General features: G+C 38.6%; 1 protein-coding gene and 1 long non-coding RNA gene across 3 annotated transcripts in view; one reads left to right on the top strand and one right to left on the bottom strand.

The window, feature by feature from the left end:
- RABGAP1L (RAB GTPase activating protein 1 like) overlaps positions 1–27,709 on the bottom strand; it is an 808,684-nt gene that overhangs the window by 34,867 nt on the left and 746,108 nt on the right. The window lies entirely within an intron of this gene.
- LOC139436291 (uncharacterized) lies at positions 9,628–26,285 on the top strand. The gene is made up of 2 exons (XR_011645501.1): positions 9,628–9,846; positions 25,572–26,285. It is a non-coding gene; the product is annotated as an uncharacterized lncRNA (long non-coding RNA).

Below are 27,709 nucleotides of genomic sequence, written 5' to 3'. Positions count from 1 at the left end.
AACTGAAGAAACAAAAACTTATGGCTCAGAAATAACTTCAGCACACAATAAATGCAAATAAAAGCTAAAAAATAAAAAATAAAGATCATTTCTTATTGAGTTCAACCAGTGTTTAAACTATGCTATTTAGAAAACAAGTATTAATATATGGTGTAAGAGAGAGCATGAGAGAAAGGAAAGAATGAATATAAAATTATATTACAGCTTTCTGCAATGAAGACAGTTTCAATTCTCTGGAATCCGGCCACAGAATTTGTTAAATAAAAAAAGACACCAAGTGTCATTCTCCATATTATTCTATTTGCTTCATTCTTACATCTGGGAGCACTATGAAGTACTAGAATTACCTGTTTCTGACCACAACTGGGGAGTTTGACAATTCATGACAATGTTCACCTGGCTCACAGGGGAATGTCTCTTCAGTCAAAGAAGAAAGGTCATTTTCCAAAGTGAACTGAGTTGCAAAGCCACTGTTGACTATTATTATGAGAAGCACTAATTCTTTCTTACTCCATCTCCAGAGACCTTTAACAGTACACTGTGACCAACTAAAATGTAATAGAAAACAAAGCATCACCTGCAAACTGTTCAACCTCTCATCGTCATATTAAACAGTAAGGAAAATATACATCTTAGGGTACTAACAGAACAGCAACAATAAAAACATTTTTCTTGGGAAGCAACTTGGCTCAAGCAATTGAATTCTCATTTACCATATGGAGGAACCAGTTCGATCCTGGAACCTCCTGGTAAAAAAAGAAAAAAAGGCATCCCAGACCTGTGCAGAGCGACGTGAGCCCCCCATGTGGTGTGGAGAGACCCCTGCACAGCGGCGCAGCAATGCACCAAGAAAAGATGATGACACAAGCAGATTTAAAACAAAAAAAATTTTTTTTTCTGACTTTTATAACAGCCCCAAAGTCCTCTAGTGTTCTTTTCTCTGTATATATTAAACATAATACCAAGGAAACCAAACTAGATTCTCAGGATGAATTGGCCAATTCCTAGCACTGATTGAGCTCTGGAGTTAAGGAAAAAAGGGAAGAGGTCTCAGAGTTTAAAGCAGTGATAAGATGTTTCAAATTTATCTCTCTGAGCAAGGGTTAAGAGGATGGGTCAGAAAGTAAGAAGCTCTGGGAGGAGGCAGCCTGCTCCAGCCGCCATTTTCTCACCAGACTGGAGACCCACACCAGTATGTACCAGGCTAAGGATCAATCCTGTCTGGAAGTATTTTAGTCATGGTTATAAAATGGATCCAGTCACCAATGACTGAATTATATATTGCAATCTTGTTTCTAGAGAATTCTTCTGAAAATCGTTCTTTAAATCCAAACTTGGTTTGGTTTTTTTTTTACATGATAAGAATTTCCTTTGAAAAGCCAATTTTGCTATTTTTATTGACATTCATTTCAAAGTGAAATTTTCATAAAAATCATTAGACACCTCAAATAATCTAATCCTTTCCCATCAGGCTTAGAGTCTAGGATGTGCGGCTTTATTTTGTTCAGGGAAACAGAGCAGGTTCCCAGAACAATATGTTGCTAGGAAACCTTCCAAGCTTATTTATCTTGTGCTGTAGGATGATGTTGAGCATCCTCCTGTGATTACACAAAGTAAAAGGGGGGGAAGGGTGGAGGAGGAAGAAACAGGAGAGCTGAATTGAAAGTTCTGTTACGTATGAAGCAATAAAGAAAATAGATTGTTAACAGTTTTTGAAACTTTATTTCAGAACAAAATTGTTATTTTAGGGAATGAAATATTTCTTATCAGAGAAAAGAATTAGGTGAGGGTAGGAATGGGAAGAGAATAATGTCAAACTACGAGGAACCAGCAAAGAAACTCTTTAGTATGTGGTTTTAATGAAAAGAACAGAAATTTGCCAAGAATTATTAGAATCAAAACAACTGTTATTTAAAAAATAGTATAGGTATCTCTTCCCTTAAGTCAGTTTAATAAAGGTGTGAACCTGAAAAATGTATTAAGAATCAAAATGTATTAAATGGTTCAGTTCCAGTGCCTCCTAAAGAAAACAAATGAGCAGACAAGGAGCAAAAACAACAAGCAAGACAAGAAGCAAACAATGAGCAAAAACAAATGAGCAGAGTGGATGTCACTCAAGCAGTTGAGCCCCTACCTCCCTCATGGGACATCCCAGTTCAGTTCCTGGTGCCTCCAAAAGAAAAAAACAAACAATGAGCAAAAAACAATGAGCATACAATGAGCAAAAACAATAAGCAAACAGATAAGGGAGCTGAGGTGGGGGGAGGGGACAAATGATAAGCAAAATGAAAAAACCAACTCAGGGAGCCAAAAAATGAAAAACCAACTCAGGGAGTTGATGTGGTTCAGTGGTTGAGCACCGGCTTCCCACATATCAGGTCCTGGGCCTGGTGCCTAAAAAAAAAAAAAATTAAGGTCCGAGGTCCTGCGTTCAATCCCTGATACCTCCTAAACATAAAAAAACATTTAAAAATTAAAAAAGAAAACATTTTAAAAAAAGGGATATATGACCCTGGCAAGACAACCCCTAAAAAGTATGATAGCGAGCATTCTGGACTTGACAAATACATTTTAGGGAAGGCAACAGTTAAACTAGAACCAATGTTTTCACCTTTTGAATAGTTTATGGTATCAGGAGATATTTCACAGTATGAATCACCTTCACATTTAGATTCATAACATAAATAATCATTTGTAAGAATGAGTAAGTTGAAGCTGGAGGGACTCTTGGAGACTGGTATAATCCCTCTAAGTGGGAAAACTAAACACATATGGCTAGAGCACTGGATGGGGGTGAAAGCCAGCTAGTTGGTGGCAGAGCAATTTGAAACATAGGTGGGTCCACTGCCTCTCGAGCCTGCTCCTTCCAGTCTGGGCTGTTTCTTAGGTGAAACGTTCCCAAATTTCAGTCATTCAACACTTCTTTCATTATTTTTACCATAGCCATACACATTTTACTGATTGTTTTTTTTCTTTGAACCAACTACATTTTTTACATAAATTTATTCTGAAAGAAAACAATTAATTTGGAAGCAGAAGTCAATGTAGACAATATGATAGGCAGAATAATGGACCTTAAAGATACCTGTGTCCTGATCCCTGGAACCTGTGAAAATGTTACTTACATGGCAAAAGGGATTTTGTAGACGTGATTAAGGACCTTGAGAAGGGGAAACCGTCCTGGATTATCTGAGTGTGTCCAATATAATCATGTAAATTATTAAAATAGGATAATCCCTCCTGGCTTCAGAGGGAAATGTGATTACAAAAGAAGGTTAGAGAAATTCACCACTGTTAGCTTTGAAGATGGAAAAGAAGGCTACCAACTAGAGAATGTGGGCCACAGCTAGGAGGTGACAAGGGCAAAGAAATGGATTCACTCCTAGAGCTTCTAGAAAGGGGCTCAAGGCCCAGCTGACACCTTGATTTTAGCTCTGTAAGACCAGTGTGGGACTTCTAACCTACAGAACTGCTGAAAAATAAATTTGAGTTGTTTTAAGTTATAAAGTTTGTGGTGATTTGTTACAGTAACAATGGGAAAGGAAGCAATAATGTAGCTTATTGCAAATTATGTTAATATAAAATACACTGTGGAGCAGTGGCTGTGGCTCATTAAGTTGGGCTCCCCTCTACCAAATGGGAGGCTCTGGGTTTGTGTCCGGGGGCCTCCTTGTGAAGGCTGGCTCACCTGCACACCGTGGAGAGCTGCCGACCTGCAAGCACCGCGGAGTGCTGCCCAGCCCGCAAGCACCACGGAGAGCCAACTCAGCAAGGGGACTCAACAAAAAGGGAGACAAGTGAAAACACAGAAGAGTGCACAGCGAATGGACACAGAGAGCAGACAACAAGCAAGCTGCAAGGGGGAGGGGAATAAAAAAATACATTGTAAACTGTTAACCCTTAGGCTGCCAATGCCAAAATACCAAATGAGACAGCAGTAAGCAAAAGATAAAAGTTACTTTTCCACAGCCAATGTGTAGATTCACTTCTCGTTGGAGCCAATGCATAGATTCACTTCTCCTTCTGCCCTCTCTCTCAAGGTGCTATTGGCAGCTGGTTAAGATATTTCAGTTACACTCAGTTCTTACTAAGGATCCATGAAGTGTCCACTAATATTCTCTGTTACGTTTTATTGTATTTCACTTTTTAAATGTCTGTGGCAATCCTCTAAAATGATTCCATAAACAGCAATTTGAAGGATACTGCACCAAACAAACAGGTTCTCTCATCTATTCCCTCAATGATCATAGTCAGTGTGTAGAAATATAATTTCCTATCACTGGGGAGGCATTATCAACTCCATTCCAGGCACCAGTGCGCTCACCAGCCATTTACTGACAAGAGTAGGTCCTATCAGCTACTATAAGGAAAAAACTAGAAAAGAGTCCAATAAGCAGACTAGAAATGTGGGGGATTTTTCAACCTAGTTTACACTCTGGAACATATATGGCATGATCTTTGTCATATACTGATCTTGGCCATTAACAGTATATTACTTTATGAAGAGTTGCTTTTTGAATTTAAATAAAGAACCTAGGCTCGAGCTACCAGGGTTCCTCAAGGTAGAGATACATTTTGGGTGGGAAGAATTTTAGTTCGACTACACTTCCGTTTCTGAGCCGCTAGCATTCCCTGCTCTATTTATCATTTCATCTACTAAATTTCAGCACTGCTCTCTAGTCACCATGACAATAACAGACCCACATATGTTCCCAGAAGAAGTGGGAATCATATAGCTGCAGGCTGAAAACCACCAAGCTAAGCTGTAAATAAAGATAAAGGGACGGAAGCAGATTTGGCTCAACTGATAAGAGTGTCCACCTACCATATAGGAGGTCCAGGGTTCAAACCCAGGGTCTCCTGACCCATGTGGTGAGCTGGCCCACACGCAGTGCTGATGCATGTAAGGAGTGCCGTGCCATGCAAGGGTGTCCCCCGTGTAGGGGAACCTATGCGCAAGGAGTGAGCCCCACAAGGAGAGCCACCCAGCGCGAAAAAAGCACAGCCTGCCCAGGAGTGGCACTGCACACACCGAGAGCTGACACAGTAAGATGACGCAACAAAAAGAGACACGGATTCCCGGTGCTGCTGACAAGAATACAAGCGGACACAAAAGAACACATAGCGAATGGACACAGAGCAGACGGGGGGAGGGGGGAAGGAGAGAGAAATAAATAAATAAATAAATAAATAAATAAATCTTAAAAACAAAAAGACAAAGGGAGACCTGACCAGCCTGCAAAGTTTTGAGGCATTGTGTATTGGTGTATTCTGAACATTTCCTTCCCCATTTTCTTTGATCTGGTTTTTTGTTTTTTGTAATAATAAACTTTGTTTTTAGAGAAGTTTTAGATTTACATTAAAAGTACACTGAAAGTATAGGGGAGTCCCACCCACCCAACACCCACACACATAGTTAACCCCTATTATTAACTTCTTACATTTGTTACAATTGATGAACCAATATTGAAGCATTGTCACTAACTAAAGTCTACAGTTTACATTACAATTTTTTACATATATATATTTTTTACCTTTTTTTAATGTTACATTCAAAGAATATGAGGTCCCCATAAGCCCCCCACCCCCTTCATCCCACTCTTCCCATAACAGCAACCTCCTCCATCATCATGGGACATTCACTGCACTTGGTGAAAACATCTCTGAGCACTGCTGCACCACATATAGTTTACATTATAATTTACACTTTGTGCTGTACAGTTTTATAGGCTTTGACTGTAAATGTGTCTGTCACATGTCCATCAAGTGTCCGTCATTGCATTATCATACAGAACAATTTCAGTGCCCTAAAATGCCCTTTGTGTTCCACCCATTCATTCCCCCTCGCCCTTCTAAACCCCTGGCAACTACCATCTTTCTATCAATGTTACAGGTTCTTTTGTTAACACAAGGTAACTATAATAACAATGAATCTACTTTGGTCCATGATTTCACTCTCACCTTATGTTTGTTCATTCTTCAATCTTGAGGGATTTGGGATGATGTCCCTTTGACTGCTTTAGGCTGAGAGGGGACTTAGATATTATGGGGCAGATGGAGGGAATTGTTTTGCTTGCAGTTATAGATATTCCTTGGTTTTTTGGATAGGATTTGTCCATCATCTGTTTTGTCCAGGGCAAGCCCAAAGAACTGGAGAGGAGTTGGCCACTACTATGCTGTGATTCATTGTTCAACTGAGATATGGACAATCTAAAGATATAAATCTCTGAGAGATATCTTTAATGGGTATATTGAGAATTAGAGGTTCAAATGAAAGGAGAAGAATCATGAGTAGGAGGATTATAAGTGAGTATAACTGTTATATTGGGGAACTAGATTAACATATATTCCCAAAAAGGGCATGACAAGGAGGTGTTAATTTCATGAGGCTGTGTGCCTTACTTCTGGTGCCTAGACATACCTAGAGAGCCTTTTGGAGAACTCTTGTTTGAGGCTTTGTTTACTGTGGCAGTTAGTGAAATCTGCCTGAAACCTGCATAAGCCCGTGGAATGACCTCCAGACTCACTTTGAAATCTCTTAGCCATAATTTTTTTTTTTTTAAGGTACTGGGGCTGGGGATTGAACCCTGGTCCTTGTATGTGGGAAGCCAGCACTCAACCACTGAACCACACTGTTTCCCCTTAGTTGGTTTTTTCACTTATTTGCCTGTTGTTTTTTTGTTTCTAGGAGGCACCAGGAACTGAACCCAGGACCTCCCATGTGGGAAGAAGACCTTAACTACTAGAGCCACATCTACTCCCCTCTTCTTATTTAACATTCCCCCCTTTTGGTCAAGCTCTTTGTCCAAATGCATCATGGTTAGTGTTTGGTAATAATCCCTTGGTGTCAGGGAGTTTCGTCCCTGGGAGTCATAGCCCATGCGGGGAGGAATGTAGCAAGTTCATTTGCTGAATTTGGCTTGGAGAGAGGCCACATTTGAGTAACAAGGAGATTTTCAGAGATAACTCTTAGGTATTAAATATAAGTAGGCTAAGTTTCCCTTTTTATAGGAATAAGGTTCATAAATACAAGCATTAAGATTGACGATTTGGCATATTGGCCAAAAAAGGAGAGAAGATGCAAATAATAAAATCAGAAGCAAGGGCGGGGACATTGCCACAGAAATAAGGAGTATCATAAGAGGATACTATGAAAAACCATATACCAACAGATTGGATAACTTAGACGAAATGGACAAATGTTCAGAAACACACAAGCAACTTACACTGACAAAAAAATAGAAGACCTCAACAGACAATCACAAGCAATGAGAGTGATTTAGTCATCAAAATCTCCCAATCACAAGAAGCCCAGGACCAGTTGGCATCACAGGTGAATTCTATCAATGATTCTGAAAAGAACTAACATCAATCCTGCTCAAACTCTTCTGAAAAATTGAAGAGGAGGGAACATTACCTAACTCATTCTATGATGCCAACATCACCCTAACACCAAAGCCACATAAAGGTACTACAAGAAAGGAAAATTACTGAAGCAGAGTAAAGGACTTGGGGAGAAACAGATGTGCCAGAATTAGAGAAGAGGGCCCATGTCTCATGGACTTTGCTTAATCTTCTTTATATTAATAAAATTTGGCAAAAAGCTACTTTGACTCTTTGAGCATTTAGCACTGGGAAGAGGGGGACGATATTATTCCCTGATATTTCACTGGGACTAGGGAAAAAAGACCCTTCAGGAAACACAAGAGCCTATAAATTATTAGTAGTTGTATTGTAATTATTTAAGGAACATAATGGTTTAAGAAGTTAGGGGAAAAGGAAAGTACTTGTTGAGATTCTACCAGAGCTCCCAAGGCTTACATACATCAAATTACTAGGCATTCTTTTCCTGAATTCATACTAAAATTATATCCATAGTGCTACACTTGCCTTCATCTCATCTGGTAATATCAAGCTTTCCCACTTAAACTCAGTCCTGGTGTTGCACAAACCTATGTCATGAATAACTGTGTGATGTTAGCCACTGTCCAGCCTTATGGCCCACTCCAGAATATAGTGTACTCATGTAAATGTCTATGAAAGTTTATGACATATTGATTTCTGCTTTCTTTAGCACGTTCTAATATAAGTTGTGTGGTCTCAAAGCTGTAGCAACTTTAGGAGCCTCCTGCATTTAATAGAAACTGCTTATCTGTTCATTTCTAATTCCTTGTCTACAGTCCTATCAATTTAATCTTGTATATTATTTTTATGGAAGTCCTTGGAACTTCCACTATAAAGCTTCCCTATAAATAAATAATATCTGTAAATAGAGGAATTTCTGTACTATATATTGACATCTCCCAAATGTATAGTTTTCAGCCCAGGACTTCTAGTGAACTCAATCTACATATCTAACGGCTAACTTCATAACAACTTTGATGTTTCACACCTGAGGCATTTTAAACCTGGCTTATGCCCTATTGCCTATCCCCAAACTGCTTAACTGGAAACCCAGAAGTCACCCCTACCCTCTTCAAATCAATCATTTGATTTGCTAGGGTATGCCTCCAAAATATCATTCTAGTTTCTCTTATTTTGAACTCTATTAGCACTGTTCCAGTTCAAACTGAAATCAACTCATCAGGACTACTGCAATAACTTCCAAGCTGGTCTTCTTGCATCCATGCTTGCTTTACACCAAATCTCTTCCCCATAAGACAGTCAAAGTAATTTTTTTCATGATACAAATCTGATGTCATTCTCTTTCCTAAAATTTTTCAATTGCTTCCCATTTCCCTTACTTTATATGGCTATGCCAGCCTATGGGATCTGGTCTCTATCTACTTCTCTCCCTCACTCTCAATGCCAGTATTTTACAAAACTGGGGTTTACATGTACCCCAGGGGGCCCATCAAATGACCCAAACAGGTACAGAAAGCAAAAGGCAACCACTAGAATATCTACTTCTATTTATTTTTATCTCACCTTTATTTGTACCTGTTTTACCATAGTAGATATATATAATTTACCTTTTTAAATGCACATACTCATTTTGGAAGTATGTGCTACAGTGACATTTAATGACAAGCATGCGTAGAGAACACCAGTCTACACTCCAGCTACACTGATCTCCTTTTAGCTCCTCAAACACATCATGCTCTGCCCTCCTCAGCTTTTGCTCACTGTGCTGCTTCTGCCTGGATGGACCCAGCATGTTTACTCCAAGATCCTGATTTAAAAGGTCTTAGGTGAGGTCCAGGCATCTGTTTTTAAAAAGCTCCGCAGGCAATTCTGATACGGTTGCCATTTGAAATTTGATGGCATTAAATCATCAAGTGCTAGAAAAGGAGGAGTGAGAGAAGGTTTAAAGAGTCTTTTGTGAACTGGCCTGAAAATATAACCACCAGTTTCTAAGGAACTATCCATTCTGAGTTTCAAACAATTCATTTATAAATAAACTTTAGGAAAGAGCAAAGTGGTAAGGTCAGGACTGACGTTTTTAATGTTCTAAAATACTTCAAGAATCTGTTATATATGCAGTTTGGGTATGTACTGGGTTGAACAGTGTCTCCCCAAAATTGTAGTCTGCCTGGAAACTTAGAATGCGACCTTATTAGGAAACTGAGTCTTTGCAAATATAATTGGTTAGTATGAGGTCATACTAGAGTAGGGCGGACCCTAAATCCAATGACTGCTGTCCTTATAAGAAGAGGGAAATTTAGACACAGAGGAAAGTGGGCCACGTTAACACCCAGGCAGAGACTGGAATTATGCTTTACAAGCCAAGGAACACCTGGGGCTACAAGAAGCTGGGAGAGGCAAGGAATGATTCTCCCGTAGAGGCTGTGGAGGAAGTATGGTCCCTGCCAAAACCTTCATTTTGGACTTCTGACCTCCAGAACTGTGAGTGAATAAATTTCTTTTGTTTTAAGCCACCCAGCTTGTGGTACTTTGTTATGGTAACCTTAGGAAGCTAATACAAGTATAAGCACAAAATCAAGTTTTAGAGAAGGGAAAAAACATCTGCTTCAGAAAAATTACTTGAGCAATGCAGTTTTTCTTCATAATTGGTTGCAGGGTGGTTTAGGACTTAAACAGGCCTGCATTTAAATCTTTGCTGTGACAAACCAAATACTAGTTATATAATTTTATGAGCAACAGAGCTTCAATATTTAATTTTTTTAATTGGGGTAACAAATAAGTACTACTTCTTCCTTTTATTATACACAATGCAAGTCATGATGGTATTAATATAGTTTATAACATTATACATATTTTATATTACTTAAGCATCAAAACATGAAGTGAATGTTACTATACCCATTTTATAAACTGAGTAAACTAAGAAAGAATAAATAACTTGCACAGGAACCACAAAAATGACAGACCCAAAGGCCTTATTGTCACCAAAGTGAAAGCCTTAATTGCAGTGCTTTACACTGCCTGTCATCTAGCCAGCAAACATAGCTCTCAAACTCAGGACCCTTGCTAGACCTCACCAGTAACCTCCACCAATGAACTGAGCTTATATTGTTATTTTAACACCTATACCTGACTGGGAGATAATGAACCTAAGACACCTGCCATATTACCTGTTACAAAGTAGAGGCTAAAAAAAAGGAACACATGCACTTTGATATTCCCAGGAAAGCTAGGGAAAAAAAAGAAAGTCAAACAGACCTTGGACTAGTTGAATCAGAAACTAGTCTGGGACAAGACTTCTTAAAATTCCATAAGTCTTAAGAGAGGACAGACTGCAGTGACCTATTTTCCTCCTCTCACAGACCTTTGTTTTTTTTTAAAGATTTATTTTTTATTTATTTCTCTCCCCTTCCTCCCCATCCCCCCACTGTCTGCTCTCTGTGTCCATTCGCTCTGTGTTCTTCTGTGACCGCTTCTATCCTTATCAGCAGCACGGGGGATCTGTGTTTCTTTTTGTTGCATTATCTTGTTGTTGTGTCAGTTCTCCTTGTGTACGGTGCCATTCTTGGGCAGGCTGCACTTTTGCGCTGGGCACTCCTTGCACACATCAGCACTGCACATGGGCCAGCTCCACACGGGTCAAGGAGGCCCAGGGTTTGAACCGCGGACCCCCATGTGGTTGGTGGACACCCTATCCATTGGGCCAAGTCCGCTTCCCATCTCTCACAGACTTTTGGGAAAAAGTACTGACGCCATAAACTACCCAAGAGATTTATAGCCTAAAGCAAACTACCTTAAGGTACTGGAATCAGTCAGAGCTTACATGGAATACTTTTTTAGGCCTATATGTTCATTGGAAATGCCATTCTTCTCTTGATTATTTCATATATTTCTTTCTGTTCCTATTACTTTATGTACTGACTTGTACAAATAATGATGAATTCTTTTCTTCATCTACAAGCAATAGCTATAGCTGGGTTATGACTATTACTTCCATTGATTTTTAAATGTTTCTTTTTTTCTCAGTTTCTTTGCACTTAAAGGAAAGAAAAATGACATTTTACCTGTTTTTCTTTTAAACAATAAAAATTCCTATCTTATTGTTATCCTCACAAATAACGGAAAACCCGATTATTTTTCTCTTGGTAAAAATTAGGAAGCAGTATTATCTTAAGTTAGTACACTATGTTGGGCATTTTCATTTTCTTTTAGGGTGTGTTCTCAAAATCCACTGTAATATTTCAAGTAAAATTCAGTTTCTGACTGAGATTTTGGTTTGAAATTTATCACTTTAAAATGTAGTGTAATGTGACTCTGTCTCTGTAAAATTGCAAAAAATGTAGTTTAGTGTTTGGAGAATAATAGAATGATAACTAAGTGCTAAAAATTAAAATTTGAAGATGGTATATAATACATTGAATCTGGTTACGTATTGAATGGCATTGGTCTGACAGCAAGGAGGTGATTAACTAGATGTAGTTCCAAAATTGGGCCACAGAAAGCTGATACAGTTGTACATTGATGGTGAGCTAATTAAGCGTATTTAAAACTAGAAAATGAGATGGAAAGAAAGAATGATAGGGGAGCTAAGCAGGACACTCCACTTTACTATTATCAAATGCTACATTCATTGCAATAGTGTTGGCCTTTCCACCACAGAATGCCAAGAAACTTGAAGCAGTACTCTTAGGCCAAATATCATTAGTAATTAGATCAAAAGTAAATATATATCTCTTGTTAAAATTCCTCACAGCAGACAAAAGGATATAGACAGCATAGAGGTCAACAAACTATAGCCCATGGGCAAATTCAGCCTGAAGCCTCCTTTTATAAATAAAATATCATTGTACCACAGCTACATTCTTTCATTTAGGTATTGCCTATGGCTTTCTCTCCTGCTATCAGAGCAGAATTGAGTAACTGAAACAAAGACCATTTGACCCTCAAAGCCCAAAACAACTATTCTTTGGCTCTTTTCGGTAATTGTATGCTGACCCCTAACCTAAAAGCCAGGTAATTGAAGGTAATTTATATTCTTTGACTTCTTCCAAGATTGATACCTTTCCCTTATTTTCTTAATTTCTAATATAATATGCTTATTTATTATTTATCCTGCTTGAAATATTTTATGTCATGAATCTTCTGACTGATATCTGGTATTGCTGTTTGGAAAGACTGAATCATCATCTCTGTTACTTATCTATTAGCACATATGCAATTGACCAATTATTAGTAGCTAAAACAATAAATGTGTATTACATTTCAAATTGTAGGAAAGAGGAGAAATGGAGAGCACTTTATTGTACTCATCTCCTTCCTTTAAAGGCAATAAGTAGGCGGCAGACTTGGCCCAGTGGTTAGGGCGTCCGTCTACCACATGGGAGGTCTGCAGTTCAAACCCTGGGCCTCCTTGACCCGCGTGGAGCTGGCCTATGTGCAGTGCTGATACACGCAAGGAGTGCCCTGCCACTCAGGGGTGTCCCCTGTGTAGGGGAGCCCCACGCACAAGGAGTGCGCCCCGTAAGGAGAGCCGCCCAGCGTGAAAGAAAGCGCAGCCTGCCCAGGAATGGTGCCGCACACAGGAAGAGCTGACACAGCAAGATGACACAACAAAAAGAAACAGATTCCAGTCCCGCTGACAACAACAGAAGCGGACAAAGAAGACACAGCAAATAGATACAGAGAACAGACAACCATGTGCCCCCACACACAGAGAGCTGATACAAGATGACGCAACAGAAAGAAATACAGATTCCCTGTGCCGCTGATAAGCATAGAAGTGGTCACAGAAGAACACACACCGAGTGGACAAAGAGAGCAGAAAATGGGGGTGGGGAAGAGGAGAGAAATAAAAAATAAAAATAAAAAACTAAACCTTAAAAAAAAAAAGAAATACATTTAGGTATGAATTTCTGAAAGAAGACAACACATACGACACTACTTTCCTCTGATACTGATGGCAGTCTCCTAATGTATCGTTATGCTGATGGCAACTAAAGCTCATATCCTTATGGATAATTACTGCTAACTCCCTGAGAACTGAGGACACCAAGTTAATCAAACCCCAGGAATCCATGTTGGCTTTCAGTGCTTCCACGACCTGATGCTGGATCCATTTCTTACAGCATTGGAAGTGCATATAGGTATTCGTTAATGGAACAAATACAATAGGCAAGGTACTATGTGGAATTAAATTTAGCTACAGCACAGTGCTTTCATAAAGAAATGGACAAATATTAAATTTTTATTACTACCATAATAGAAATATAAGCCTTATGCTGTTATGGTTTAGAGGAGAATGTTTTTTCAAAACCATCAGAAAATTAAGGACAGACTTAGGGAGGATCTGGCATGTGCGTACAGTCCTGAATTCAGGAAGGTTTTGCACGCTGATCTAAGCCAACCTGAACTTTCACAGACATCAGGAATTTTTTTTCAGTAGATAGACTATTGGAGATAATCAAGCCCATAGGTCTTCTACCTACTTCCTTCCTACCAGGTAGTCTATCACAATGAAAGTAAATGCCAGGCAGAACTATGCTACACACTTACTAGGAAACAGACACATATGTAACCTGCTTTTGAAGTCCCAGTTCTCTATCCTTCAGGTATTCCCACAAAGATCTTTCAAGACTCTTCACCAGAAGGAGATGTGACAAAATTCCAGTGGCAGGACCCAGTCTGCCTTCTGGTCAAACCAGGTTACAGCATCTTCTGTTAGATGGTAGCCAAGAGTCCCCCAAAAAGACCTTGCTCAGGTGCCATTCTGTAGATGTTAGGTTACCAGGCTTGCCAGACTCTTACACATAATTCATGCAAGGCCAGAGGAGCTGTACATATTTCTAGCCAGTCCAATTAAAAATTATTTGACACCTTTTATGCTAATTAGAAAACCCTCAGATGTATTCTTAGATATCAACACATTAAGTTTATAGTAGCTGCCTCCTGATTAGGGTCTTTCCATTGCCAACCAACTACCCCTAGAGTGTGTACTGCTATGTAAGGATACTTAAAATATTAAGGAACTCCAAAGAATAGACTAAAATTAACACACATTATATCACACTGTGTAGGATGGAGTATTTTAATGTAAATTATAGGCAGTAAACAGTAGGGTGGGACTGTGAGAGGTACAGACAGGCAAGATATCCAGATGGGGGCAACAGTTAGTTTTCACTTATTTCTTTCCCATTCCATAAAGAACTGGCAGAAGGAAAACTGCTATCAGCAAAGGCATGGAGCTAAAAAACATGGGCTAACCTTAAACTTCACTGAGCTAAGCAGTTAAGTTTGTCTTGGTGAGGAGCTAGACACATCAGCATAAGCCACCAACGGAGCAGGTTGGAGAGAATACACTGGAGCCAGATCATAGGAAAATCTAGGCTGACACCAAATGATCAAAGTATGAGCCTATTTAGGTAGTTATTAGTTCAGTGACAAAAATTTCTGAAATAGAAATCAAACAAATGGTCTTAATAGATGTTTGTATCCATTCAATTTGAAATATGAAAGAACCAGAAATACTAAACATTTTGGATTGTTTTAATAGTGCATAGGGCTTATGAGGCAGAATACTTAATATTAGAAGTATCTTTTTTAAAAGGTAGTAAAAGGATCAAAACTGAGCTTTTAAGAAAATTAATTTGAAATAGCATAACTGGAGAAAGGCAACAGTTGAAAGAACATTTAGGAGGATATAAAACCAGATAAGGAAAAAACGTCTTTGTGAAGGTGAGAGTAGAAATGGAGAGGAAGAAACCAATAAAAGGTTTTTAATGCAAGTCTTTCCCAGTCATTTCAGATAAGTCAAGTGATCCATCTGTCTCCTCCTAGAACTTCTTTAGATTTACTCTATCCCACTCATGTACACATATGGCTGTACATTATTATTTACCTTTTTTTTGGAGTATGAATTTCCTAACCTGATTCAGGGGTCATAAGACAAAAAACAAAACAAAACAAAATCCTGTCATACCTAAAGTTGGTTAACTCCTAGTTCCTAGTTCAACCTAACAAGCTGAATTAGGAGATGCCTAATGTAAATTTATTCAGTTTAACTATATTCTTAATGTCTCATGGTTCCAATAGAATTTATAATTGGTTATAATGTTGGAATAAAAAAAGATTCAGACTATACCCCTATATTTTCCTTGTATATGGTATTACAGGAGAGTTGTGATGACATGGAGCTGATAAGTGGAGAGACCTAGAAATCCACTTAACACAGGACATTTTTGCTGCTTAAATGAAAATATTGTGAAAACCAATTTAAAATGGCGGTTTTCCTTGATATGTTGACAGAGCCAATAATTATTACCTCTGTGCTAAGGGGCAATTTCTAAATTAGTGCATAAAAATAAAACTATTTGAGGAGACTTTTTATGCCTGCAATTAGATGGTGTTCACTAAATCTATTTCTTTAATCTTGGGGGAAAAACAGGAAGAAAGTAAAAACATCATGCAGGCTAAATGTTAACACATGAAGAACATATACATCTAAAAGAATAAGAGTATGTTTAAGAGAATTCTCATTTTGGGAAACACTGGCTTCATAAAAACGTACTAAAAACAGTATTGATTCATTTTTTATGTGGAGAGTAGTTCAAAAGAGAATATATTTGAAATTAGGCTTGGCTACACACAGGTAAAGGGAAGAGCAGCAGATTAACTTTTTTGTTTCTTTTTAAAGTACATTTTCTGTTATCTTGGGGTGGGATGGCCTTTATGTTCCCATTTCCACGGAAACTATTGGGAGACAAGAAAAATATGGTGTATTTCAACCTTCACTTCCCTTCCACTCATCAAGCCCTCCTCATTTCCATGGGAACAGTAGCTGAAAGTCCCCAGCAGCTGAAAGTGAAAGCGTACTCACAGAATGCAGCTATAGGAAGGTCAGCTGAGAGCTGCAAATGGACAGTTTACAGCAGCTGTTAAAAATTTTAAATATTTTCCCTAATAAATTCCTCAACAGTAATAATTTAAAAAGGAAACTGACTATATAATTAATGTTAGGAAAAATACTCAGAGGGACCTTTTGAGGCTTAGTCTTATTGCTGTTTCTCCCAATTTCATTATCGTATATAATTTTTAAGAGATAACTGTCATAGAAAATATAGTGAAATAAACAGAATGCTGATAAGTCACTCTGATGTCACAAACTGTCTCCAAATGGTGGATGTGGAAACAGTAAAAAACAACAAAAACATAACAAAAAAAAACATTAAACTGAAGGAAGAGAAAAGAGGGGAAAAATTGGATCTAATTTAACATTTAAATTTTAATGATATTTATTACAAGCAATTATGTGAAGATTGTGAGTTACACCCAAAGAGTGTGCCTTCTGAACCTGACAAGAGATCTATACCGGAGAGAATTCCACAAACATACAGTATTACTATCTAAATTTTCTTGGTTCCTGCGTTCGAATAGAGAAGCAGGCTTTTATTTCTTTAGCTACTCTAACTGAAAAGGACAGGCCATACTCACTAAAGACTATCCAGTTACCCTACTACATCCAAGGGGTTTAGAATACATATGTAAAATGATTTATGGATGGATATCTGTGTTACAAACTTTTAGCTCAAGGGAAAATATCTCGTCAATAACCTGAAATGAAAGCCAACACTTAAAACATACATGAAGGTTGGAAGGGGGAAGAAGAATTCTTTTTATTTTACATGTCCACAACTTAAGTTTATCTCTGAAGTACTTTTTCACTTTGTTTTGGAAAGGATATTATCCCAAGTTGCTCATTATTACTTGGCTTCTATTTACACATGCCTCAGGCAGAAACAAAACCTGAGCATTGTCACATTATCTGAACATTCAGCAGAATGGTGTGCTGAGAGTGCTAGCCAAAAGGATAAGGAGAAAATACGGAAGTATTCTAGTAGATCTTTGGGGCCTAAATGTACTTCTTATTTTTATCATAATCTTCAAGGTAATATTTCCAAGACAAAAATATAAGAATAAACTATGGAGGAGATCCAATGTAGGATAAGCAGTGTTCACTGTTGAGGCAAGTCTAATTCTATTTACTTTAAGAAGTACATAATGAGGACCTACTTATCATCTGGCAACAGGTTCTGGTATTACTGAGATTTATGAATAAGGCAGTTTCTAACTGTCAGGTGCTTTTTTTTTAATGAATTATTGCTATTTTTCATTAGTCTTATTTTTAAAATTATGGCAGTTTTCCTTCCCCATCCCTCACCCCTTTAGAACTTGATGTACATGAGCGTTGTCCTGAGAATTTTCAAATGTCACTATTGGGTAACATAATTTAAAATATAAAATGCAGACTAATATCTGAAAAAATGAAAATGGTCTCTGAGTAATTCTACAAAAGCTGGACTAAAGTAACAAATTTGGGCACTTTCTAATTTTCAATGAAGTTTTTTCTTTCTCTTTTGATAAGCACATTTTTACTAATAAGTTTGTTTTATGAAGCATATTTTTATCTCTATAAAGTGGAAAGTGATTTAATTCATACTATATATAGAAACTACTGTGAAAACTACTGTTTTCTTGCTAAAAACCCTCATTTCTTTGTACTTTTATGTTCTCATCAATTCTACCACCAGCACTAGTGACTAGCTTTCTTTTTGGAGATATTTACTACCTAGAAGCAAAGTTAAAATGTAGATGCTGAAAAACAACATCACACTTGCTCCCATACCCAAACTCATATTGACAATTGGGCTTTTAATAATTACTGTACACAATGTTAGTGTCATGACTCTTAAAATGGAATCACAAAAATGCTTTAATCCCAGATGATAAATTCATAAATTTAAAAATCAACTATATCACAAATATCAGAATTCTAAGTTTTTCATATTTCCTTTTTTCAATACCAACTGTTTCCTGAGACATATTTTTAGGAGCTTGTTTATAAAGGAAAACTCATAGGGCCTGAACAAAATTAAGCCAAAGTCCATATTAATTAATTTACTCCTTTGGCCTCTATAAATGTGAGTGGGTATGTATTTTCTGTTGTTCCTGGTCCAGAAAAAGTCAAGGGTATCACACCAAGATAGTCTCAAAACTTTTAATCACATGTACTCAGAAACAAGAATCCAGAAAGAGTTATAAAAATTTTGTGGAAAATCAATAATAAAAGGCTGAGAACAAAGAACATGAAAAATCAGATATCAATCTCCTTTTAAGAAAGAATCAGCTTTAATTCAAGGGAAACCAAGGAAATTCCTTGATTGGCTAATCCAGTTGAGGTGAAGGTCTCAATGACGAATTTGACTATTATCTGTTCTCTATGATACAAATTGATTTTTCTCTTATATTTCATGCCATTCAAGAAAAAGATAATATGTATTGTTGCCAGATTGGTTTAGTACAGAACCTGTTTAATTCACCTGAAATGTAAACCTCTATGTAGAAGTCAAAGTTTATGAACCATAATTTTGATGACTGCAGAAGACCGAGAGAGTAGGAGAATAATTGTCCATTAATGATACATTATTACATCACGTGTGAGTTTATAGCTAAAAACTTTGTACAACTTCTGTTGCTTTGACACTGCTGTCCCCATTTCTTTGGTCTGCTTCAACTGTTAGATTTAGATAAAAAGGTTTCTAAGCCAAAAAGATAAAGTTTAATTCTTATACAATTTCTTTATTTTCCCTACAGCATTGGACTTTCCACAAACAGTATACTGAACTGGACAGATATTCCTATCCTGATCCAGATGAAAGGCCATAACTTTTAGAATGGCTCTAAAACCCTAAAAAAGGTCTGGGACACATTTGACAACTATGGAATTTTCAGTGTCAGAAATAACCCAGAGGCAGAGTTGCATACTAAGAAGAAACTCTATTTCTCCCTAGGGCGGTAGGATTCAAATTTGTATATGCATCTAAGTCTCCTGGAGAGCTTGTCACAGCACAGATTGCGTGGTCCCACCCCTGAGATTCTGTTTTAATAGGTCTGGGATGAAGCCATTTCTAACAAGGTTTCCATAGGAAGCTGATGTTCCTGGTTGAGGGACCATACATTAGACTGTTCTTGAGACCTTCTTTTAGAGCAAACTGTTGAGTATTCTTCAGTTAATCCAATTTTCTTTTGTATCCAAACCCAGGGTGTAACAGTGTGTGGGGTGGCCTAGTGTGAGAGACTGGGCTCAAGTGAGATGAGGAGGGTGACCATGCAAGATGACGACCCTGTATGGATGTCAGAGCCAAGAAGGGTGAGAGGACATTTAAGCAGAAAGGCAGCCTGGCAAGGGTGTGTTGAAACCCAAGCACAATGAGGACAGTGTCCATGGATGGGTAGGGCAATCTAGCATGGGGAGTCAAGACCAAGCAAGGTAAGAAGGTTGTCCATACAAGGCAGAGGATGGCAGCAGAGACGGCAGACTTGGCACACACACTGAGGATTGAGCATGTAAGTAATGTAGAAAAGATTCAGATTTCTCCTTGTTGAAAGGAGTTATAAATATACACAAGAAGAAAACTAGACTAGAATGAGCCCTATAGTGTTAGACTGAAAGTGGAGGTTGGGAAGCGGACTTGGCCCAGTGGATAGGGCATCCGCCTACGACATGGGAGGGACGTGGTTCAAGCCCCAGGCCTCCATGACCCATGTGGAGCTGGTCCATGTGCAGTGCTGATGCGCACAAGGAGTGCCGTGCCATGCAGGGCTGTCCTCGCATAGGGGAGCCCCATGCACAAGGAGTGCGCCCTGTAAGGAGAGCTGCCCAGGGTTAAAGAAAGTTCAGCCTGCCCAGGAATGGCACCACACACACGGTGAGTTGACGCAGCAAATGACACAACGAAAAGAAACCGATTTCTGTGCCACTGACAACAACAGAAGCAGACAAAAAGAAGAACATGCAGCAAATGGACACAGAGAAGAGACAACTGGGGCAGGGGGCAGGGGGTGGGGGGCAGGGGGCAGGGGTGGGGGAAGGGGAGAGAAAGAAATAAAATAAATCTTAAAAAAAAAAAAAGAAAGTGGAGGTAACCAAAAGAAGTCAGAGTTTTCAGGTAAACAATTAGAAAGAGAAATATAGATGTAAATGCATGTATGCTGGTTTGTGTGTTTGTGTGCGTTCCCTAGCTCTGTCCTGAGAGTGCCTAGAAGCAACGAAACCCCAGGAGCAATGAGCATATCTACTGCACAAATCTTGGTTTTAAATACCTTTAATACCAAAAGGAACCAGGAGCCCTTGGAGAAATGCCTGATTCCAAGGCTAGGGTCAAGGAAGTACAAAAAGTACGTGGACTATCTTGCTGTTCTAGAAAGAAAATTATGCTCAAAGAATAATGAGAACATGTCGATAGGACACAGAAACCATCTTGAATGGGCATCCACTGGCCAAATCAGGGACAATTTGAACATGAAAATAATAAAGGGGAGCAGACAAAGCTCAAGTGGCTGAGCACCTCCTTCCTATACAAGGTCCTGGGTTAAATCCCTGGTTTCTCCTAATAAAATAAATAATCATAGCAACTGAATATAAATAATTGAATAAAATAAGAAGTCATGAGTCCATATATATAAAACAGATTGAAAATTTGGGATATTTAGAATATATTTAGATACTGAAGTGACAGAATACTTACATTCAAAATACTTATCCATAAAATTCTTATTAGTTATAACTAGGAAGTGGAATAGAGCAAGTTTACAAGGAGACCCTGGCAGGAACAACCTTAGTTAAATACTCAAGGTGAGCATCACCTGTACTGGAACAAGTCAAAATTATGCTCCATCTGATAAGACAGATGCAACAAGAACACAACAGCACCTCTGTGATATTTCTATCAAAGATGCATATCCTAAATCTAATCATGAGGAGCCAGCAAACAAACTCAAATCAAGAGACATTCTATGAATAACTAGCTTGTAATCTCCAAAAGTATCCTGATTATGAAAGTCAAAGACAGACTGAGAAACTATTCCAGACTGAAGATGACTAAAGAGAGAGCTGAACACAGCACCTAGTTCAGAGTTCATTTTCAAAAAACTCCGTTAAATAAATCAACAAATAACCCTCTTTGAAATCTTTAAAGACAAATATTGACTCTCTGGAGTAGTTCTGATGTAATCATGTATCCAGAAAGGAGAAGTACCAGGTAATTTCTCTGTGCCCTTCCCAGTTTACCAATTCTACCCCATTTACTTTCCAACAGCTTACCTATTATCCAGAAATGACCGAACGATAGAGTTTTTACCATATATAACTCAGAACTTCACTAGACAGGGAAATAACCACACACTGCCAAAATGTGATCAGTGAAAGCTAATTTGTAATTTAAATCTCATTTTAATGGTAAGAAGGCAGATTTTGAACATTTATACATAAACATAAAATGGTGGCAAACAATGTTTTTCAACTAGAGAGGCCTGCATGTGTAAAGTTTCAGAGGAACTTTCTGTCACTTTCTTGTAGGCTCAACTAGGATGCAATAAAAAGCAATAGGGAAATGGATGTGGTTCAACCAATAGGGCTCCTGTCTACCATATAGGAGGTCCAGGGTTTGATCTCCAGGGTCTCTTGATGAGGGCAAGCTGGCCCATGTGGCAAGTTGGCCCACACGGAGTGCCAGCGCACTCTGGAATGAGGCCCGCACAGGAGTGCCACCCTGCGTGGGACTGTCACCCTGTGGGGGAAAGCTGCCCCACACAGGAGTGCCAGCTGACACGGGGAGCTGGTGCAGCAAGATGATGCAACAAGAGACATAGAGGAGAGAAAATAAGACATAGCAGAACAGGGGAGCTGAGGTGGCAGGAGAGAGTTAATCGCCTCTCTTCCACTCCTGAAGGTCCCAGGATTGGTTCCCGGAACTGCCTAATGAAAATACAAGCAGATACGGAGAGCAGACAATGGGGGCGGGGCGGGGGGGGGGTGGGGGAAGGGGAGAGAAATTTTTAAAAAATGGCAATACATTTAGGTGGTATTTGTTTTTGTTTTTGTTTTAGTTAAATATTAATGAGGACTTTGGTATAAAACAATAGGATTCTTTTTTTTTTTTGCACCATACAGTAACTAGGAGACTGATGCCAAGTAGTAAATGCACATTTAAATGCATGTTTAAAAATACCATTGTTTATTTTATAAATGAAATTGAGGTGGCTATAATTTACCAATTAATCAGAATCTTTAACACCTTTAGTCAAAGAGCAGAACAGGGCTATATAGGTTATACATATAAAAACTACCTGTCCTTCCCCTTTCCCCTCATAAATACTCTTACTGGCTGAGATTCCAGTTCAGTATGGCAGAGAAAAACACATGATAATAGCTGCCCCTTTCCTAATCTATTTATTTAAAAAACATATAAGTCTTGACAGGGCGGAAGTAAATTTTGATTAGGCTCAAGAGCACTAGCTTCTATTAAGCTTGAAAGGCCTTACAAAGAAAATCAATGAAAGAGGATCAGTGAAAAAGCATTATCTGTTAGAAGCCATAAGAAAGCCTTCCCTCATTCAAATAATTCAAAGCTAGACTTAGAAGTAGAGTACTAGAATATCAATCTCACCATTAGCACCAGGGATTCTGAATTTCATTCTTAAGATATAATATAAAAGATATCCATCAACTTTCCATTTTAAAAGAAATGGGAAATGTTCATCACATAAGAAAATATTGAGTTTTGTTGGACACATAAGATACAATCATTGCCACTACCTACAGCCTGGCACAGGGAGGTATAGGTATATTGTGAAGTTCCCCAAGAATGAACACAATAACGCATTATAGAGCATCCACATTGCTTACTTTGTCTCTAATTTAGAAGAGGAGATGTGATGGAATGATTTTTAAACGCTTCTGGTTAAAATCAACCAATGTTAAAAAAAAAAAGCAAAAAACACCACTACAGGTTAAAAAGAATAAACTATTCCCTACTTGGCAAGCTAAAACCTGATAAACTGGACTCTTTCATATTTTATTCATTTGAGTTTCCAAGGTCATATATATATACATATATATGTCTATACACATGTATGTATATACATATATATATGTATACATATGTTTGTGTGTATATATATAGGAGGTACTGGGGATTGAATGTAGGACCTCATATGTGGGAAGCAGGCACTCAACCACTGAGCTATATTTGCTTCCCCCTCTCCCCCATCCCCCAGTCATATTTTTCACTAGTCTAACTGAGGAATAGAGTTCTTCTACACAGACAGTTGAGAACAAGATGGGGAGGGCAGTAAGTAAAACAGGAGGGTGGTCCCTCAGACCATTTCTTCCCAGCATCACCTTCAATTACTCGTTTATATACCAAACACAACTCTTAAAACCCCAGCAAGCTGTAGATTTCATTTAGAAGATGGGGGCCACAGTGGGAAAAAATGACAAGATAATTAGAAATGATACATAAAAGCACTGTTATATTTATTTGTTTTTAAGTTTGTATGCCCCACCAGCTGGAGACAAACTCCAGGGCGGGAACAGCTCTAACTAGTTCTAACTAGTTCCCAGATTTAGCACAGAGCCTGGTACACAATAGGTACTCAATAAGAAAGAAAAGAGGAAGGTAGAAGAAAACTACTGTAAAAAGACAAAGAAAAAAATGACAACAAAGGTGCAAAATATTATAGGTAAAAAGAACCTATTTCAACCAGTCAATCATTAGTCAATAATCAGAAACATTGGGCGTTCCCTGTACTCTGTCCTGGGCTCAAGGTAAGTAATGAGATTAACAGTTAATGTTAAATCTGTATAGGCTTAGGACCATTAAATTATTTTTGAATCCCAAAAATTTATGTTCTTAAACTAATCTATTCCTGTGGGAGTGGAGCCATCTGACTGCATTAATTTCAGTTAAGGGGCCTTTGATTAAATTGCTTGATAAAATCACTTTAGGATTTTTGGTTGGACTATGTTGGTGAGGCATGAGACCCTTGCTGGGTCTGATATAAATGGGGACAGAGAGAGAGAGAGAGAGACAGACAGAGAGACAGAGAGAAAGGATGCCACACTTTGATCTCGCCATGTGAGAGAAAGCACACCAGGTTTGCCCACAGCTGAGCTCGAGAAAAGCCTGGAGAGACTCAAGGAGCTGAGGCCCAGGAAAAGATGACTAATCAGCCACAGCCAAGTTAAGGAGAAAGTAGAAAAGAGTCCATCAGACTGGCTGTCTTGCCTGATCGCCACATGGCAGGGCACTATTTAGCTTTTTTCCATCTTTATAAATTGATTTATATTTACATTTTTTTTTTTAAAGATTTATTTATTTCTCTTCCCCCCGCCCCCCATTGTCTGCTCTCTGTGTCCATTTGCTGTGTGTGTTCTTCAGTGTCTGCTTCTATTCTTGTCAGCGGCACCCGGAATCTGTGTCTTGTTTTGTTGTGTCATCTTGCTGCGTCAGCTCTCTGTTTGTGTGGCGCCACTCCTGGGCAGGCTGCGTTCTTTTTGCGCAGGGCGGCTCTCCTTGAGGGGCGCACTCCTTGAGCATGGGGCTCCCCTACGCAGTGGTTACCCCTAGATGGCATGGCACTCCTTGTGTGCATCAGCACTGTGCGTGGGCCAGCTCACCACACAGGTCAGGAGGCCCTGGGTATCGAACCCTGGACTCTCCATATGGTAGGCGGACGCTCAATCAGTTGAGCCAAATCCGCTTCCCTATATTTACATTTTATATAAACGGAATTATACAATATGTTATTTTTTTGTTGTTTTTCTAAGATTTACTTATTTACTGTATTCCACCCCCCCTCTTCCAGATGGTTCTCTCGTCTGTCTGCTCAGTGTTTGATTGCCTTCTCCAGGAGGCACACAGAACCAAACTAGGACCTCCTACATGAGAGGCGACTGCCCAATGGCCTAGGCCCTATCCACAACTCACAGGGTGCAGAGTCTGCTGGCTTGTGGCATCTGCTTGTAGTGTGTGTGGGGGGCATGTGCTCTTCTTTTAGTCACTGGGACCTCCACATGGTAGGCAGATGCCAAACTGGTTGAGCCACATCTGCTTCCCTATTAGTTTAAATGTTTATTGCCTGTTTCTACTTATTAAATATAAGTTCTAAGAGGGCAGGGAGTTTTGCCTCTTTTATTAGCTATTTATTTCCAGAGTCTCTAATAGTGCCTGTCACATAATAAATAATAATTTTTTTTTTTTAGGTACTGGGGCAGGGGATATGGGAAGCCAGTGCTCAACCACTGAGCCACATCAGCAGCCCTGAGTTGGTTTTTTCATTTGTTTGCTTATTATTTGTTTTTTTGTTTGTAGGACATACAGGAAACCAAACCCAGGACCTCCTGTGTGGGAAGCAGCCACTCAACAGCTTAAGCCACATCTGTTCCCCTCAGTAAATACTTTATTGAATGAAGATTGAAAAATATAACTCATTAAAATAAAAAACTTTGGTAAACTGAACTATACCATAAACAAATTTCACTGACAAGGAAAAAAATAGAAAAGATGTTTACAGCAACTATAATAAAGGATTAATATATAAACACCGATGGGGAAGTGGACTTGGCCCAGTGGATGGGCATCCGTATACCACATGGGAGGTCCACGGTTCAAACCCTGGGCCTCCTTGACCCGTGTGGAGCTGGCCCACACGCAGTGCTGATGCGCGCAAGGAGTGCCCTGCCACATAGGGGTATCCCCTGCGTAGGGGAGCCCCAAGTGCAGGGAGTGTGCCCCGTAAGGAGAGCTGCCCAGTGCGAAAGAGAGTTCAGCCTGCCCAGGAATGGCGCCGCACACACAGAAAGCTGACGCAGCAAGATGACGCAACAAAAAGAAACACAGATTTCCATGCTGCTGGCAACAACAGGAGGGGACAAAAGAAGAACACACAGCAAATGGACACAGAGAACAGACAACTGGGGTGGGGCGTGGTGGGGCGGGGGGGAAGGGGAGAGAAATAAAAACAATAAAATCTTAAAGAAAAAAAATATATAAATATCTAAATAAATCAGTAAGAAAAAAAGACAATCCTGTAAGAAAAGAGACTTGATATGACTAGGCAATTCAAAGAAAAGAAGAGCCATCAAACACACACACAAAAAGAGGTACAATCTCACAAGTCATCAAGGAAATTAAGAGACCACTAGAAAATATTTCATTCACAGATAAAAGATTGGGAAAAGTTAGAAAGTCTAAGAATAACAAGTGCAAGTAATGATGTGCAGAAATAGGAATTCAAACATAGCTGGTGGCCTGTAAACTGGAATAACACTTTAGAGAACAATTTAATTATAATCTAACAACTCCATTTTGAAGTATATACCTTAGAAAACCACTCGGTCAGGTACACAAAGAAACATAAAGAATGTTCAGGGAAGTATTTGTAATAGTAAACACTGGGAAAAAAAACAAACGTCCATTAAGAGAGGAATGAACAAACAGTGGTATAGTCATACAGTGGATTGCTAGTAGATCTACAGGTAGTAATACAAGCACATCTCAAAACAACACTGTGTGGGAAAAACAAGATTTAACAGGGTAACTACAGTATGAAATGACATGTGAAATTTAAACATATAAAACACGGTATTCATTATTTATGAGGAAGCAAAATAGCAAAATAGCATAGAGTGCAGTTCCTGGAGCAGAATCTTGGTTCCATCACCTATTAGCTGAGTTACCTTGGACAAGTCAATTAACCTCTCAGTGCCTCAGTTTCCTTATTTGAAAAATTAGGAAAATAACTGTACATGTCTTACAGGATTGCTACAAGGATTAAAGGAGCTGATACATATCAAGTGCTTAGAACAGTGCCTGGTACATAGCAAGTGTCATATAATAGCTCTTAGATTGTAGTGAAAGTATTAAAAAGTAGATGGGATGAATACATACTGATTTTAGAATAAAGAAACTTCTGGGGGAAAGGAAGGATAAAGGGAATGAGGGTAAAAGAAGCTTCAATTGTATTTGCATTCTTTATTTCTGAAAAAATGACTTCAAGTAAATACAGTAGAACATTAATATTTATTAGGGGGTAAATGCAAGGGTGTTTATTATATATATTTTAAATAGTTCAAAATGAATACACAGGATGGACAGGCTATGAAATACAGGATATCCATGTAAGAACCAGTTGAACAAGTTATGTGATTATTAAGCTATCCCTGCTATGCTCTCCCTGAATTTTTGACTGATAGAATCTGTAAGCATAATAGTCATTATAAGATACTAAGTAAATACACCAGAACTATAGTTCATAGATAACCATAGCTACAGAATTATAGAAGCATACAGATTATAAATAATGTATAACATATAATATAGAACATGTATGAAATATAGTTTATAGCTAATGGGAGCCATAGAATCAAAGAAACAAAGCGGGGATCCGTAGAAAGTATACAAACAGCTCCCTCATTTTAAAGACGAGGAAACGGGGGCCAGTCTATGGT

Source organism: Dasypus novemcinctus, chromosome 13 (assembly GCF_030445035.2).
Source record: "Dasypus novemcinctus isolate mDasNov1 chromosome 13, mDasNov1.1.hap2, whole genome shotgun sequence".
NCBI classification, from domain to species: Eukaryota; Metazoa; Chordata; class Mammalia; order Cingulata; family Dasypodidae; genus Dasypus; species Dasypus novemcinctus.
The sequence above is the reverse complement of the archived record's forward strand: the minus strand, read 5'-3'. Positions and strand labels throughout refer to the sequence as shown.